At 48.0% G+C, this 17934-nt stretch overlaps 1 protein-coding gene across 1 annotated transcript in view; it reads right to left on the minus strand.

Annotated features, from left to right (window-relative positions):
• Positions 1–17934, minus strand: part of CIBAR1 (CBY1 interacting BAR domain containing 1) — a 422832-nt gene that overhangs the window by 257160 nt on the left and 147738 nt on the right. The gene's annotated exons all lie outside the window — the stretch shown is intronic.

Genomic DNA, 17934 nt, shown 5'->3' on the forward strand with positions numbered 1-17934 from the left:
AGGGCGGCAATTGCAAAAACAACAAGTGATGGACTGAATGTGGATCAATGTCACACACTCCCCCAGTCAAAAGATCTGGGCCCAAATCCATCGTTTTTTTGCACTCCACACCACCCTGGGTTAGACAATGGCGATATGCAAATCAGCTCTGACCCTGTTGCCCCATGGGAACAGTCCAGTCCGAACTACAAAAGCCATGTCCTTCCCAGAACGGAATCAAGCATCCGAGGACCGGACCGGTTTCGAGGTAACACCTCTCTTCAGCCCGGCTAGCTTGACTCCAAGTGGTGTGGAGTGCCTGGGACCCACGTCTGGGCATCCCCAGCGCACTTAGGGCGGCAATTGCAAAAACAACAAGTGATGGACTGAATGTGGATCAATGTCACACACTCCCCCAGTCAAAAGATCTGGGCCCAAATCCATCGTTTTTTTGCACTCCACACCACCCTGGGTTAGACAATGGCGATATGCAAATCAGCTCTGACCCTGTTGCCCCATGGGAACAGTCCAGTCCGAACTACAAAAGCCATGTCCTTCCCAGAACGGAATCAAGCATCCGAGGACCGGACCGGTTTCGAGGTAACACCTCTCTTCAGCCCGGCTAGCTTGACTCCAAGTGGTGTGGAGTGCCTGGGACCCACGTCTGGGCATCCCCAGCGCACTTAGGGCGGCAATTGCAAAAACAACAAGTGATGGACTGAATGTGGATCAATGTCACACACTCCCCCAGTCAAAAGATCTGGGCCCAAATCCATCGTTTTTTTGCACTCCACACCACCCTGGGTTAGACAATGGCGATATGCAAATCAGCTCTGACCCTGTTGCCCCATGGGAACAGTCCAGTCCGAACTACAAAAGCCATGTCCTTCCCAGAACGGAATCAAGCATCCGAGGACCGGACCGGTTTCGAGGTAACACCTCTCTTCAGCCCGGCTAGCTTGACTCCAAGTGGTGTGGAGTGCCTGGGACCCACGTCTGGGCATCCCCAGCGCACTTAGGGCGGCAATTGCAAAAACAACAAGTGATGGACTGAATGTGGATCAATGTCACACACTCCCCCAGTCAAAAGATCTGGGCCCAAATCCATCGTTTTTTTGCACTCCACACCACCCTGGGTTAGACAATGGCGATATGCAAATCAGCTCTGACCCTGTTGCCCCATGGGAACAGTCCAGTCCGAACTACAAAAGCCATGTCCTTCCCAGAACGGAATCAAGCATCCGAGGACCGGACCGGTTTCGAGGTAACACCTCTCTTCAGCCCGGCTAGCTTGACTCCAAGTGGTGTGGAGTGCCTGGGACCCACGTCTGGGCATCCCCAGCGCACTTAGGGCGGCAATTGCAAAAACAACAAGTGATGGACTGAATGTGGATCAATGTCACACACTCCCCCAGTCAAAAGATCTGGGCCCAAATCCATCGTTTTTTTGCACTCCACACCACCCTGGGTTAGACAATGGCGATATGCAAATCAGCTCTGACCCTGTTGCCCCATGGGAACAGTCCAGTCCGAACTACAAAAGCCATGTCCTTCCCAGAACGGAATCAAGCATCCGAGGACCGGACCGGTTTCGAGGTAACACCTCTCTTCAGCCCGGCTAGCTTGACTCCAAGTGGTGTGGAGTGCCTGGGACCCACGTCTGGGCATCCCCAGCGCACTTAGGGCGGCAATTGCAAAAACAACAAGTGATGGACTGAATGTGGATCAATGTCACACACTCCCCCAGTCAAAAGATCTGGGCCCAAATCCATCGTTTTTTTGCACTCCACACCACCCTGGGTTAGACAATGGCGATATGCAAATCAGCTCTGACCCTGTTGCCCCATGGGAACAGTCCAGTCCGAACTACAAAAGCCATGTCCTTCCCAGAACGGAATCAAGGATTGGCAGCCTTTGAGGGCAGCACAAAGCGTGAACCTTGGTAGGAACCAACAGTGTATCTGCATCCACTGGCGCATCCGATTGTAGCGTCAGACAGGTGTCTAACACGCATTCTTCTCCGCATAGCAGACACCTTAGTACAGGTAAAACACACCTTTGCCACATTGGTCGAAATGATAGAAACCAAGTCATGTTCAGGTCTCTAAGCCGGGAGAGTCCCAGGATTTTTGATATCCGGTCCCGGTATCCAATGGCTAGGATCGTCTCTTCCATTGTCGCGAGAGTTTGATCTGTGACATGGGTTGCCATAACGAAAAATAAGGACTAAGAATAGGATTCCTGCAATTAGTCCCAGGATCAGGGGAAGTCCGCCAAAAATCGAATGGACGAAATCTGGAAAAATACCCAGTATGGCTTTGAATGGTGTTAATGCCATCGAAAATACTGTCTTAAATACCCCTGAGATCCCATTGGTATCAGAAATATTTAAGATTTCGCTCAGGATTTCCGCGAAATGTACGGGGGAATTAGTTGATAATAATGTATGTATCTCTGCAGTCGTCCTTGCGACTTGTAGATCATACGTTTCTTTTGATGACGTGAGCCTTGTAGGCGTCTGTAGAAGCACTGTTTTCATTCTGCTTAAAGTATCTATTCGAATAGAAGTAATTTTCAAATTGGGCCATGCCCTTGCCTCCCTGTCTGGAAAGGAGCTGGGGAACAAAGAACGTCCACAGCACTTGACCTTCGCCGTCGTAGTGACTAGATAAGGAGTCCCGGGCATAAGACTACAACATTTGCGGTCTACAATAAGAATGTAACTCCCATTATAGAGTCTTTGAAAGAATGGTTCTATTTCAGTTGCAGGTGCGCCTTGCTGGTGACATGAAAGGTTGTATGAATTCCCTTCACAGGCTCCGTGCAAACTAATACCGTTACACAGAAGCGTGCCGCTTAGTGACATAGCACAATTGTTGCCACTAAGAAACACTTTCTGTCCTTTATTACTGACACATGCATGTGAATAGGGCAGGTTCCAAGTTGTTTTAAGGTACCCCTTTCCCAATTTCTCGTACATGCCAGCCTGTATATATTTTTGGCAGTATTGAAACCTGAAGGTTGAGATTGGAATATTTATGATTCCGTGTATTATCCATTCACTGACAGGTCGTTCTGACATTGTCATTGGTAATCTTTCTAGTTTTTCAATGCTCAAGATTTTATAATCAGCACCCTTTTGCGCCATACCGATTTGTCTATCAGTAAGGTTAAAGATTTGGAATAGTGACGTTGTGTTGATTAAACGCCAAGGCACATAGCCTGAACGCAGATTTTGTAACGTCCAGCCAAGCTGTACAATAGAACGCAATTGTGACTGACCATGTTGTAATAACAGTAAGTCTTGCGATAATATATCGATTGCTGAAGACACAATGCTGTCCAATGAAAAAATTCTGGAGGACAGAGTCATTAACCCATTGTCCACTACAGAAAGTGATTTTTCCAAATTGATACGGTCAATTTCCCGTATTCTTTCTGCTGTTTCAATTTGAGTAACCTTCCAGACCTCATTGTATGCTGCATATACAGAGGCTGCTATGAAACGCTTTTGACGCTGTTTGCGTGGTCCCAGAATGAAATCACGCAAGTCAGCACCATCAGTAAGTAAAGTTAGGTGTTGCTTAATTTCAGGCAGTGTGGAAGTTTGAAGCCATTGAAGGCATAATTTGCCCACACTGTAGGTTATTATCCCTGGGTGATGTCTTTGGGGATATCTTGGGTCTGGCCTGGTCATTTTGAACCCCTGTGTTTTATTCAGGAATCTGTCTTGACAGTTATTTGTATCTGTGGGCCAGATCAACCATTGTTTCCAATCAGGATGTGTTCTGTTTTGGTTTAATATCTGGTTTACGTCTATCTCTTCATCTGTATCAGAGCTATTGCTAAACATTGTTGGCTTTGGAATAGACGGTTTATTTAAATCTTTGATTTTGGCTAAGCCAAGACAGGTGGTTTGTTGAACAGTGTCATTTAAAAATATCATTTGTTCTGGGATCATGCAGGCTCTAAACAAAGCTTCTATACCCTGTACTTGCCAATCTTTTGTACCCCAAACACTTTTCAAATCAACATTTTTGTCCCAATAATCAAATCCAAAAGTATTCATTTTTTCGAAGAATGAATCTGAATATATCAACTTTGTGTTGGTTATCATGGTTTTCATCCCTGTCTTGTTTGACAATTTATAATAAAATGTTTCAGCATTACTTGTGTTAAAACCTGAAAAATATGAATATTTGTCGTAAACAGTTCTTGAGCTCCCTTTTGGAGGTGTTGCACAATGTTCCCATTGATTATAATTTAAAACATTTATAGGTTGTGCAGATTTATGCAAAAAATGATTACCATAGTGGTTATAGCAATACATACTATCATAATTTGTAGAACCTTGCAAATAATCGTGTTTTGTAAATTTAGCAGACATTACTAGATCAGACATCATGTTGTTAATGCTTTCGAAGTCCCAATCATCAGCAAATGAGTTTGGTTTTGCAAAGTCACTCAAGGAGATCTTGATTTGGTGTGGATATTTCAGGATCTCGACCGGACCATAAATTTCATAGTCAGTGTTGTCCCAGGCTACCCCACCAGGTATCGGATTGGCTGTGAAGTTGGCTGAAGAAAGTTCTGAAGAAAGTTCTCTTTTCTCGACGTGTGAAGATGTGTGTGGTTTGAGGATCAAGTTGATGTTCTGACTTGCTGTGTCCATTTTAGCATATTTTCCCTCAATGAAGCGTCCCAAAGTAAATACCATGATGAGCCAAAGTATGAGGATAAATGAACCAAAACCCACCCAAAATTCAATCCATGGAGAAATCAGATATGTTTCTTTCAGTTGTTTCAAAAGTTCCTTCGCTTTGTCTTTAAAGGATTTTGATGATGGCTGTGTCTTTGATTCACTGAAGCCTTCAGAGGAATCATCGAAGTTGATGAAGTAGCCGGATGCAGTTCTGTCAATTGTTCCAATTGGTTCAGGATTTTTGTTTTTTGCATTTTCACTTGGTACTTCATTGTAGATTGGTGTGTCTCTGCTAAATGTCTTTATTTGGGTTTTCAGAGGTCTGAGTTCTATTGCATTGTTGCATAGTCCTTCTTGTTCTTCTGCAGGCGTTTCGAATGTGATGAGCCTTTTTGATAGGACCTCTGTGCTGGTAGCAAACCTTGGTGTTCTGCTACTTATTGGGAGTCCACTTGGCCTACCGTTTGTTATCGGCCACATGTTGTGGTTTTACCAGGTCGATGGATACAACTCGGTTCTCCTTTTTTCCAGCAAGTGGCGGTAGTACAACTGATCTTGTCCCGTTGACAGACAAGACAGGAACTGCTTTTCTGTAAGAAGGCCCAAATTCCTTCTTTACCGCGATCTTCTCCCTGACTAGATCCCCGACTTTTGGAATCCAGACAGGTCTTGCTGGGACAGGTGGTGATTCTTCAGTGGTTGTTGGCTGTTGTTTCAACTGTATGTTGCTCAGGTCTTTTCTTGTTTTGTTTAAGTCCTGCAAAATAGCCAAACGGTCTTTGACATCAAAGCTTTTTTCTTTAACCACTGAAGTCTGACTGTCGAGGTCAGAGATAATCATTCTAGTTCCAAATAATAATTCGTACGGACTGAATCCCTTCAGAGAATTCCTTGGCAAGTTATTGAGACTAAGTTGGACACTTATTAGATGTTTGACCCACCCAGCTCCCGAACCTAATACCTTTGCCGTTATAGATTGCTTTATGTCACGGTTTTTTCTTTCAACAATTCCGTTCCCCTCAGGGTGAAATGGACAAGAGTACCGCAATTGCACGCCCATGCTGACCATGGCCTCCTTATAAGCCCGAGAGCTAAAAGCAGGACCATTGTCCGAATGCAGCATGCCAATTGCGTATGTGCCGATAAAGACTCGCAAATCTTTTATAACAGTTCTGGCGTCAGCCGTTCGCTGGGGCCACATCCATATAAATCTCGTGCATGAGTCCACTGCAACCAAGATATATTTATAGTTACCATCCCTTTGTAAGGGACCGCAGTGGTCTAGATAAACACAGGCTAATGGTTTATCCGAGATTAGAAGGGGCGTCTGCGCTGGACGTCTCACCGTTGATACTTTCATTTTTTGACATATTTCACATGCTAGAACATAGTTCCTCGTTTGTCTTCTCATTTGTGGCCACCAGTATCTCTGTTTTAATAATGATACTGTGGCTGAGACGCCAGCATGGATAGAAGCAAGCCCTTCGTGTGCCGCTAATATTAGTCCTAACCTATGTTCCATGTTTGGAATTGCCCTATCCCCCACTCCAGGGATTCGAGCAAAAGGAACATTGTTTGCATCAGTTATGTATGAGTATTTTACTGGAAAGCCTTTAGGGAGTGGTTCTATCGAATCCTTTTCTGAAGCGCTGACAGCTTGTAATATTTCGCTGTCTATTTTTGTTTTTGACCGGGTGACGGCAGCTACGGAAGCCGTTTGCACAGCTGCCTTCGCGGCCTCATCAGCCAATGAATTCCCTGCAACGTGAACGCCATCACGTTGATGACTCAGTGTATGTATCACGTGAGTCTTTGGTAGTTCTTTTTGTAAAAGAGCTACTTGTTCCAGAGCATTTTATGCTTGATTGTGCCACCTTTCGCATCCTTGAAACCATTCTGAAGCCAGATCTGCAAGTATTCATTGTAAGACTGAACGCAATAATACGAATCGCACACTATGAGTGTGGGGAATTCTCGATCGGTATTTTCAAGCGCCATCTGGAATGCTAGTAGTTCAGCTCGCTGAGCTGTACAATCTCCTAGGGATTGTGTTTTAGTGAGGGTTGGTTTAAATTTCCCTTCGTGCCAACGACCTTTAACAATCGCGCACGCAGCACTGTAAGCTTGTTTACCCTCTACTGCGGGTTGTGCTGATCCGTCTGTATATATTATACAGCCGTAGTGATCTAGAGGCAGAATTTCGGTTGGCGGAGGACATTCAAATTCATATTGGAGAAATTCTTGTGTTTTTAAGTAAGGATCAAATTCGTACACCACGTCTGTTGCAGCAAGAGAGTTAGCCCATTGTATCCATCTTGGATGGAGTGCTTTAGCATTTGGAATGCTTGCCTTTGTTACCGCCTCTAAGGCTGGTATTGGTGTCACGATTACTATTCGTTTACCTTGTGCCAGGGCTCGTTCTTTTGCTATAGCTGTCTGTGTTGCTGTGAGAATTTTTTCCGTTGGGCTAAATTTCATTTCAGCCTTAGTGTACAAGTGTGATTTGAATGCAATTGGTACCTTTTCTCCCTCATTAGAGGTTAGGTATGTGAATCCGCATCTCCCTGGGATGACTCGAATCACAAGATTGCGTGTGTTATCACGTGTTTCTAATTTTGTTTTAATTAGCATGTCTGTTTGTAAGGATCTCAAAATTTCTGTGTGTATTTGAGTCCAATTGGATCTTTTAAAGTCTGGTTTAATTAGATCATAAAGGGGTTTGACCCTTTCTGCGTAATTTGCAATGTATGTTCTTCCGAAATTTAGGAAGCCTAGAATTGACTGTAGGTTTTTTTAGTGTTTTAGGAGCTTGGATTACGGCACATTTCTCTAGGAAATTGTCAGCCAGGCTTTTGCCTTCACTTGATAACTCATATCCTAAGAATAGGACCATCAGATGGGCAATTCTGGACTTTTTAAAGTTGAATTTGTAACCCTCTGCAGCGAACCCAAGTATTATGGTGTTCACCCTTTTCAAGTGAGTCTCCAAGTCATCATCTGTTAAGTAAATGTCATCGACATAGGATAATGCTTCATCATCATATAGTTGTAGTAATTCTGTTACTCTCGCTGAGAATACCCCCGGGCTGTTCTTGTACCCCTGGGCTAACCGACAGAATTGTTTTTGAGTGCCATTTACTGAGAATGCAGTTAAATATCTGCTCTCTGGTGCTATGTTTTGACAAAAGAATCCATTGGAGATGTCCAAGGTTGTTTTGTATTTTTTGCGCACTATGTTATTCATTAGTACAGCACTGTGTGAGTTTTGCACTGCAAAAGTTTTGCAACATGTGTTAAGGTGTCGGTAATCCAAAACTAGACGATATGAATTGTCTGGTTTGGAGACAGGAAACAAAGGATTTTTCATTTGTGAGGTGCAAGTTTCAATCACCCCCTGGTATTCTAGCTGATCTAGTATTTCATTTACCTGTTGTTTAGCTTCTTGCTTAATTGGGTACTGCCTTTGTGCAGTAGGTTGTGATTTTAACTGGATTTTGTGAGGAGGAGAATCCTCATCCCATCCTACATGATTTTTATATAAAGCAGGTGCTAAGGCCACTGCCCACTTTCTAGCAAGTGTGTATTTTTTATGAATCGGGATTTGATTCGAGAAGGCAGGCATAATTACTTCTTCGCCATGAGGGCACTCCCTGACAAACTCTGGTGGCCAGTCTTTTTCAGCTAGAAGGATATCATAGCCCTTGGAGAGATTATCCCAAAATAGTCCCCTTATTTTCCTAGTCTTATCTCCCTCTATACGTAATGTTATCTCGTATATCTTGTGGGGTTTGCTAACTCTGGTGTCTGCAGTTTCCACTTGAAGATATTCATTCGTGTCCACTGTCTCCAGATGATTCATAAGGACTTTGCGAGCTATGCTCACCTCTGCTGCGCTGTCTAGCATTGTCTGCGCCCACTCTCCGTTTTTCAGTTGTGTCCTCAGTATTCTCGGCATTGTTAACTACCTTGATACTGGCTACCTTCTTTTTTGGAAATTGTAATTTCTTTTTTAGCTGAGCAGGTTCCTTGTCTTTGGACTTGGCGTGCTCTTCTGATCGTCCTCTTCTTTCCGATTTCTGCGAGGAAGTCTGAAAAGATTGAGAGGGACGTGTATCAATGTCTTGATATCTATCAGGTTTTTTAATATTATCCCTATTTCTAAGGTTATATCTATTCCCAGAGGGGTCACTCTGCTGTGACCTCTGTCTTTGGTTTGGAGATTTCTCTCTTCGCCTAGGAGACCTTCCTCTGGACTGGAATTTCTTTTCTTTAGGATTGGATTGTTTGTTTCCATCCCAGTTCTTTTTTGGTGAATTATTATTAAAAAATATTTTTTCTGGACTTGTAGTCAGTTGCGGTTTTACTGGTATTCCACCTAGACTATCTCTGCCTAGTTCTTCATAGGATTTTTCTATGATTCTGGCAATTTCAGCTGGTTGGTCTGCTATATCTGTCTCTTTTAACCTCTGGCGGATCGCCACGTTTGCTGCTTCACATTTTATGTTGGCTAATAATATAGCCGAGACCTGCTTGAAGTCTTTTAGTAATTTCATACCAAGAGTTAAAGCAGGTTCTGGACCGTATTCATCTTGAATTTGTTTTAGCACATCTGGTATTACCGAAATGGATGGAACACCGTGCGTTTTTGTGTAGATGGAAGCAAAGACTGTACCCCAAGTGTCACAGTCCTCAATGTGTGGTGCGATTCCCATTGGGAGACATATAGTCAGAATCCTGTGTTTTTCTAATGGGGTGGTGTCAGGAAACACCGCCTCTATTTGGGTAATTTTCTGTGCCAACCAGAATGGTATTTGTTCCCGTTTAGCTGGAACTTTACCTAGGCAGGATTGAATGTTCTGTGGTGTAATTTTATTTGTGTTCCCCTGGTGAGGGGTCAGCTGTGGAAGTTTAATCGCTGGCTGAATTGTTGAAGTCCGCATTACATACTGAACTAATTGTCTATGAATTTTTAGTAGTTGTTTTAGCTGTATGAACAGCTCTGCTGCAGGCATTCTTTCGATGTCTGGATGTGGTGTGTATCCGGCTAAGACCGGCCACGTTGCTCCTGGTCTTCCTAAAGGACCGAGCCTTGTAATGTGATTGTTATGTATTAGGGCGCCATCAAATAAGAGCAAATGCTCTTGGAATTTGAGTGGTACTTCCACCTCCTCGAAAGGAGTGTACTCATTAGGAGGTTCCTCTACTTTGTAATAGTGGAAGTACTTTGTTACAGCATTAGCTGCTGGAAAATGTATCCATGAATAATATACCTCTGTCTGCCGATATTCGTGTGCCTCGATTACGAATATGACTGTGCCACCTCTAGGTGTCAGTCCATTTTCTATAAGTTTTAAGGTTATAGATTTCCTTTTGGCGACCGGGATGAGTATTATATCCCCGTCCGCATCTAGTGCTGCAGTATCAGCTGCTGCTATTTCAGCTGCTAATCTAACTGCCTCTCTTTCATCCTCATTGTCAGACATTTTACTGTCAATAAGGTTATTTTGTTTGTTTGCAGATCAGGTTTCTTATGGAAACAGAGATTAGATGCACAATGTTTTGGAACAGTGTATCCTTCAACGTTGACTAAACCAAGAACCTTACATAGGAGTTCCCTCCTGCGAGGTTTTGGAGGATATTACCTTTCACCCACTCCAGACGTCTTTGGAGTATTTGGGAAAAGGGATCTGAGTGAGAAAGCACGACTGAGTTACTCTAAATGTCTTACGTTAGTTTTATCGCCCTTTCCAAACGCGTTGGGCGCCATGTAGTGTAGTTCCTATCTTCCCAATAGGCTCTGCGCATTGGAATAATACCTACAGCAGTAAAGGCCTAGACCAGACGTTAACTAGGTCTACTACTGTCGATACTAGACTTAATTTTTGGGTTTGCCAGCGTAGCTCAGAGTTCGCTAGAAACTTTCTCGAATGTTCAGGAAAGAATTAACTCCCCTGATTAGACAAGAAGGGATTTAGTTTCTGACAACCATAGAACATGACAACTTTGCTCTCCCCTAATCAAGAGTCAATCTCGAGAGTCGTGTGAGCACAAGGCAATTATTTTACTCAGTCAGTACGTGCATTCTTAGTCTCATCAGAATGTAGAGAAAAGGAAGAGACGGGCGTGTTCAATAAGAAGGTGTTATTTATTGATCAGTCTCTTTTCTCATACATGAGAAATGGATCGATATTATTGCAATACTTATAGTTAAGTAAAGTACATACATTAAAAGCAATAGTATAAAATAATACTGTAAAAACATTGATATGGTTTCTGAGCCATATGATGTTTAAAATGATTAAAATATATTTACATACACATATACATTTGACTAAACGTACTCAACTGGTGTTTCTAAATACGCCTACCCCGTGTACCTGACCTAAGTCTAATGTGTGGGCGGGAATAGAAAGTTACAGTTTAAGTTAAGTTTGTTTTTGCCAAGTGAATAACTAAAGAATTCTCTGTGAGGGGTTATTCAGTTCTGTACCTGGAATTTAGGATGAATGAGGAATGGTATCTTGTTCTCTGGTCTCGATATTCCAGGCTGCCTGCGAGGGCTACCCGGAAGCGCCGGTGCTGGGTCTCTCGGCTTGAGATAGCAGCGCGTCTCTCAGCGCGTCAGGAAGGCGGGGCTGCGCCAGCAGGGTCTGCTTCTGCTCTCGGCTTCGGCAAGTGTGGCTGCTCCGTCTTGTCACCACGCGTGTGTTTGCATAGGGCAAGATCGGTAATATTTATACCTTAAAGGTGCCGAGATTGACGTAAAGATGGACATAGATACGTCAATAAAGATGTCATACGACTTGCTCGTTAGCACATTCTTTACTAAAGTTCTCTGTGAAATCAAAACAATGGCCGCAGGGTTTTTCCCAGGTTGTCATAGGTTTGATTTGTTATGAGAACGTCGTATGCCTTATCAGGGGCTGGAGGAATGTCGCTTGTCTAATTAGATCTCAAGCGTTATGACCTAATCAGATAACACGTTCCTGTGCCGTAGTGTGACTGCGTCAGATAACGGTATCTGCATCATGGGGGCTTGTCTTGCCTCATGGGCTGACTGTTAGTTAACTTGATAGTTAGTTTAACCAGAATAGGGTCAGGAATAGGGGGATCGATTCAGAACCTATAGGAATACACGACAATATTACCTCCCACCTGTTCCATAACATGTAGGAGGCCCAGTTTCGGTGAGCGGGGGAGGTCCCAACCCAGCACTTCAGACAGGCAAGGCCAGACACCAGTCCAAAATCTCATCAGCCGATCACATGCCCACACCGTGTGTATAAAGGTGCCCACTGCACGACCACACCGCAGACAATCAGGGGAGGCAATCAGACCCGCTCTCCACAATCGGTCCTTAGTATAGTAGGCTCTATGTAAGTATTTAAATTGGATAAAACGCAGGCGAACCGCAATTGCCGCCCCTCTCGGGCCTCCAGAGCCTCCCTCCAGTCCTCTTCCTCCAGGTCACCTATGTCCCCCTCCCATTCGGAGCGTAGTTTATCTAGGGATGAGGAGCAGTGCGTAACTAAAGTCTGATATATACTTGACATTTTCTTAGTGTCTAGTTCACCCATGAACACCTTAGCCTCCAGAGGACTAAATTCGGGCAAGGAGTCCAGACCGACCAGGGAGGGAGATAGAGCGTGTCGGAGCTGCAGATATCGGAAGAACAGAGCTCGGGGCATATCATATTCTTCTCTCAGGGCTTGAAAGGATTTAAGGGTCGTGCCTTTCATAACATGGCCCAGAGCCGATAATCCAATAGCGTCCAAGCCGCCAAAGCCCCGCAGGGATGCCATTGTGCCATAGGGGGGTCTCCCTCGTCAATTTGTTCCACCATCCCATGCGGCGCAGTGCTCCGCGCCACACCCGAAAGACCACCTGAGTGACCACTGGAAGCCTCTTTCGCACAGCCGCCGAATACAAAATGGTGTGTAGCGTGTCTGGATCCATCAGGTATCTCTCCAGGGCATAGGCCGAGTCGCCCCGATCCCCATACCACCATTCATTCAGTATCAATAGGTGAGACGCCTGATAGTAGGACAAAATGTCTGATGTGGCCAAGCCCCCACAATAAGTGGAGAGGAAGCAAGTACGAAGCGCCACTCTAGCCACCCCACCTGCCCAAAGGAACTGGCTCAGTGCCGAGTTCACCCGTCGAAACAACTGTGGTGGAATAGGGTAGGGATGATTTTGCAGCTGGTAGAGTAGACGCGGGAGAGCCACCATCTTGAATATGGCTGAACGGCCATAGACGTTGAGGGGCATTCTGGACCATGTTGTCATGTCGGAGCGTATGCGGTCCCAGACAGCCAGCAGTTGCGTGCCTAAGAGACCCCCGGGACATCCGTCAAGAAGACCCCCAGGTACTTAACGCCTCCAGCCGCCTCCTGCAGTGCGGACGCCCAGGGTCCCAGGTTCCGGCGATCTCCCAGTGTCCACAGCGTCGATTTCCGTAGATTTAAATGAAGGCCAGACACCTCACCAAATATACGCATGATTTCTAGGACCCTTGGCCCCGATCTGTTTAAGTCTGTGAGAAAGAAGAGGACGTCATCGCCGTAGAGCGCTATTCTGTCGGATGGTCCCGCTTCCCATTCTACACCTCGCATTTGTGCGTCCATTCGCACACACGCCGCAAGCGGCTCCATTGCCAGGGCGAATAAGTAGGGTGAAAGAGGACAGCCCTGTCGGGTGCCCCGGCCTATAGGGAAGGGGCTGGATACCGCTCCCGCCACTCTCACAGATGCTGTCAGGTCGGTGTACAATAGTTGTAAATAGGAAAGGAAACGAGGCCCACGGTTCAGGCGAGACAGGAGGGCACGAAGATAGACCCAGCTCAAAGAATCGAATGCCCTATCAATGACCGCCAGGAGGAGCGCCGCCGGAATCTTGGCAGCCCGAGCTGCCTCCACCACCACCTGTGCACGTCTGATATTGTGTCTCGTCGCCCTATGGGGCATGAACCCGGCCTGGTCCGGATGAATCAGGTCGGTTATGTATGGGAGAAGACGATTGGCCAAGGCTTTCGCCAGCAGCTTCGCTTCCACATTCAGAAGTAATATCGGCCTGTAAGATTCATGTTGTGCAGGAGATCTCCCAGGTTTACAAAAGACCACAATTTCCGCGTGTCGCCAGTCCGCCGGAAGGCGACCACAGTCCCTGGCTGCCTCCAGCGCCCGCCTGTAATACGCGCCCAGTTGGAGATGAAATGTCTTCATGAACTCACAGGGGAGGCCATTGGGCCCGGGGGCCTTGCCAGCGTTTAGCTCTCCTAGCGCCGGGTCCAGCTCTTCAGCCGACAGCGTAAGTTCAAGTCTAGCACGCCCCTCATCTGAAAGCGCCCGTGGCGGGAGATCCGCTAGGAATTTGTCTACATCTTCCGTCGGAGGAGACTCCTGAGGGGCATATTGGGTCGCATAGTAGCGCGCAAAGCTGGCCGCAATAGCAGCCGTGGCCGCCATCGTGTCTCCCACCTCATCACAGAGTTCTGGTAGGGAGTGCGCCTGAAAAGTACTCTGGCAGAGCCTATATTACATGGTGCTGGATTTATCCCCCCATTGATAAATTCTACTTTGTGTTGCCAACCATAATTGGCGAGCCTCATCCAGCAGCAGAGAAGTATATGATTGTTGCATTAAGAGCAACCGCCCTACGGCATCAGCATCTCCTCCCGCACTGCACTCCACCTCCAGGTCCCGGACCCGATTCGCTGCTTCGACTATAGCCTCCCTACGAGTCACACGGGCTGCGGCACACCAAGCAATATCTACGCCACGGAGCACGGGTTTTAAGGCTTCCCAAAGGGTCATATCATCAGTTTCGGGCCTGTCATTGTTGTCCCAATACTGAGCCATGGCCTCCCTCATGTGCGACTGATAGCTGTCTTGTTGTAGATGCCACGTGGAGAGACGCCACCTAAAAGGCTGCCATCTCCTGTCCAGGCGCAGGTCCATCGTAATCGGGGAATGATCTGACAGATCGCGTGGGAGAATGGACGTGGAGGCAACCCTTCCTATCCAGGCGTGGGGGATGAACAGGTAGTCAATTCTAGAGAACGACCTATGAACTGCAGAGACACATGTGTATTCGCGGCTATGCGCATGATGGTACCTCCATGCATCAATCCAGCCCATCCCCTGCACCACGCTCCTCAATCTAGTAGGGGTATCCGCCAGTGGGCCCCCTCCGGGTCTGTAGCGATCCATACTCCCATTATTCATGTCATTCCAGTCACCGCCCACCATCGCCATCACATTCGGAATTTCGCCCACACATCAAACAAATTTTCAACGAGAGCCTCCTGCAGTGGGGGCGGGGCATAAACACTCCCAAAGACCATAGGTTCGTCTCCCACCATTCCCTTGATGAAAACATATCTGCCGTGGCTATCAACCCATTGCGCCTCATGTACATAGGACAATCTGCGGTGGATGAAGATCGCAACCCCCGTGACCCCCTCACAAAGCCAGCATGAAATACCTGCTGGTAGCCATAGCGTTGCAAGCTTAGAGTTTTGGTCCCCAGAAGGTGTGTCTCCTGTAAGAGTAGTACATCCGCCTTTTCCCTCTTCCCCAGCCGCAAGACTGCAACCCTCTTAATTTTATCGAGCATCCCCCTCACATTCCAACTCACAACACGCAAGGACGCCAGCGGAGGGTCTGTCTTGTGGGTGTCAACCGCCATCGAGGGCAAATAGACCAGGGCCCTAGGTGTCATGAACCACACACACACAGAATTCTAACAGGACTCGAATGGACACTGTGCCAATACAAACTCCCCCAACTCCCCCAACCCCCCCTTCAGCCCCCCCCACTGCCTCCCTACCCCTTCTTCGCCCCTGTGCATGCCCACAACTTCCCAGCCACCCCCCAACCCCATACCTCATTAACATTGAAGTACCTGTCGCAGAATAGAGTATCGCCAGCCCCCAACGGGAGGCCAGGGACCTACTATGCCAATGGATCCCCACCAACAACCCATTCGATCTTAACCTACCCCTTACCCAACTAACCTTACTAACCCCGTGGGTGCGTCCGCCCTCACTTAGGCATCTCCCTACCCACGTCCGCCCTTTACACGTTTATCATGAAGCAAGAAGTCAAGTGGTGAGTCTCAAGTATAATCTTCGTCCCCGGTATAACCATGATCTATTAGGAGATCTCCAGGGCTCTGCGCCAAGGACTTGCGGAATGGCACGGGCCTCAAGGCTCCAGGGTTTGAGTGTCCGCTTCATTGGTGTCCCCCGTCGCTACACTGCGGGAAGGCTGGCGCTTCTGAGAGCGCGATCTCCAGTTGCTCCTACTTCGCGACCTCCGGGGAGTTCTCGAGGGCCCCCCTGTGGACGATGAATCAGAATCGCGACCCGGAGGAGTATGCACTCTGATGCGGACTGTCTCGTCTGTCCAAGCAAAAACCTCCTCCGGCGAGTTAAAGAACTGTGTCCGGTACTGGAAGACCACCCGTAGGCGGGCCGGATAGAGCAGGGCATACTGAATTTTAAGTTCTCGTAGTCGCGCCTTAGCCGCAGTGAAGGATTGTCTTAGTTGCTGTACCAGCTTAGTGTAGTCGGGGAATATTAGAATCTTGTGATTTTCATACATTAGGGGTTCTTTTGCGCGAGCTTGTCTCAGTATAACGTCCCAGGCATGGTAATGGAGCAGCTTGGCTATCACTGGTCGAGGGCGAGCACCCACAGGCGGCTTCGGGAGAAGTGTTTGGTGTGCCCGCTCAACCACAAAGCAGCGCGAGAGGGACTCCGGGGGGAGCCACCCCTCCAGCCACCGGGTCAGGAATGCCTCCAAGTCGCCTTTCTCACTGTCCTCCGGAAATCCCACAAATCGTAGGTTGTTTCTCCGGGCCCGACCTTCCGCGTCTTCAACCCTGAGCGCGAGGCCCTTCTGAATCCCTTCCATGGTAGCCACTTTCTTCTTGAGGATCACCACGTCATCCTCTACTCCCGTGATTCTGGTCTCAGTTTCAGTGATATGGGCCACCGCATTGCGCAGATCCTGTCGGAGCAAGGTGACATCAACCCCAACGGCCTCAATTTTTGCGTCTAGCATGTCCCTGGATTGCGTTATAGCAGCCATAAGGGCCGCATTGTCCGGGCCCGGTCCCTGCGGACCCCCGGAGGCCCCCGCTCCACCACTCGGCCCTGTAAATTTATCGATCGGGCCTTGTTTCGCAGTGCTGCCACTGTTGCCGCCCCTCGTCATGGCGAGCCACGGGCGCAAATATATGGTCCAGGTAGGCCGCAGGGGCGCCGGGAAGTCGCTCCCTCCACTCCGGGTGTGGGCCTCCTGCAGTAACCCTCTCGCTCCTTCAGGTGCCGCGGGGCACGACCAAGCCGCCCAAGAGGACCCTGTCACAGCGCCGCAGCAGCACACACCATCCCCAGATATAGGCACTTTTATTTAGAACATTTCCTCCAGTGTCGCTGATCCAGGGCCAATGACCGTCCCGCAGGGCGTCGGGCCCCCCGCCGAGGGTGAGTATCGCAAAGGAATAGAGGCACACGTGCCCGACCAGTTCCACACTCCGTCGTCCGGCCAATGGTCATCAAAGCCTCGCAGTCCCCGCGGCCCGACCCAGCCGCCGGATAAAGGGCATCCACCCACGCGTCGTTGAGGCCAACAGCCCGGACTGGGCCCGCAGGCCGCCTCCACTTCCAGTACCCTCAGGCCGCGCCCTGGCACTTGGGTCTCCGCCGGGGGGGGGGGGGTGGTCGAAGGTGGCCGGGGGGGCGAGTAGACAGAAGGCCCAACTGTTCCCGGGCCACCGGGCTCCCGCGATCCGACTCGGCCGCCGAATGGAAGCGGTCCCGTCCGAGGGTGCGACCACTCCCCCCTTAACGCCGCTCGCTCTAGAGTGGGATCCGGCACACCTCTCCCCGCTGACCCCAGCGCCGGCTCACTTCCGGCCGGACGCAGGCAGACTCGAGGTCCCGGCTCTCATGGGCGGCACAGGCCCTGCCGTCACAGGGTACAGATCTTCGGAACGTGCGATTCAAAATCGCCCAAATCGCCACCGGGGCTCCCCCTCCACCTCCAGCAGTCAGACTCACAGCCTGGGCGGTTGTGGGCTAGGGCGATGCAGGATAATGGGAAGGATATTGAGCCGGCGGGACGGAGCTCTCTAGATCGCGTCCGCCATGTTCGCCACCTTGGCCACGCCCCCTTTGATAATCAATTTTTATTGAAGTTTTTAATACAAGAAATTTCATTGGTAATAAGCCACATATCATAGAT

The sequence above is a fragment of the Lissotriton helveticus genome, chromosome 4_1, assembly GCF_964261635.1.
Source record: "Lissotriton helveticus chromosome 4_1, aLisHel1.1, whole genome shotgun sequence".
NCBI lineage: Eukaryota > Metazoa > Chordata > Amphibia > Caudata > Salamandridae > Lissotriton > Lissotriton helveticus.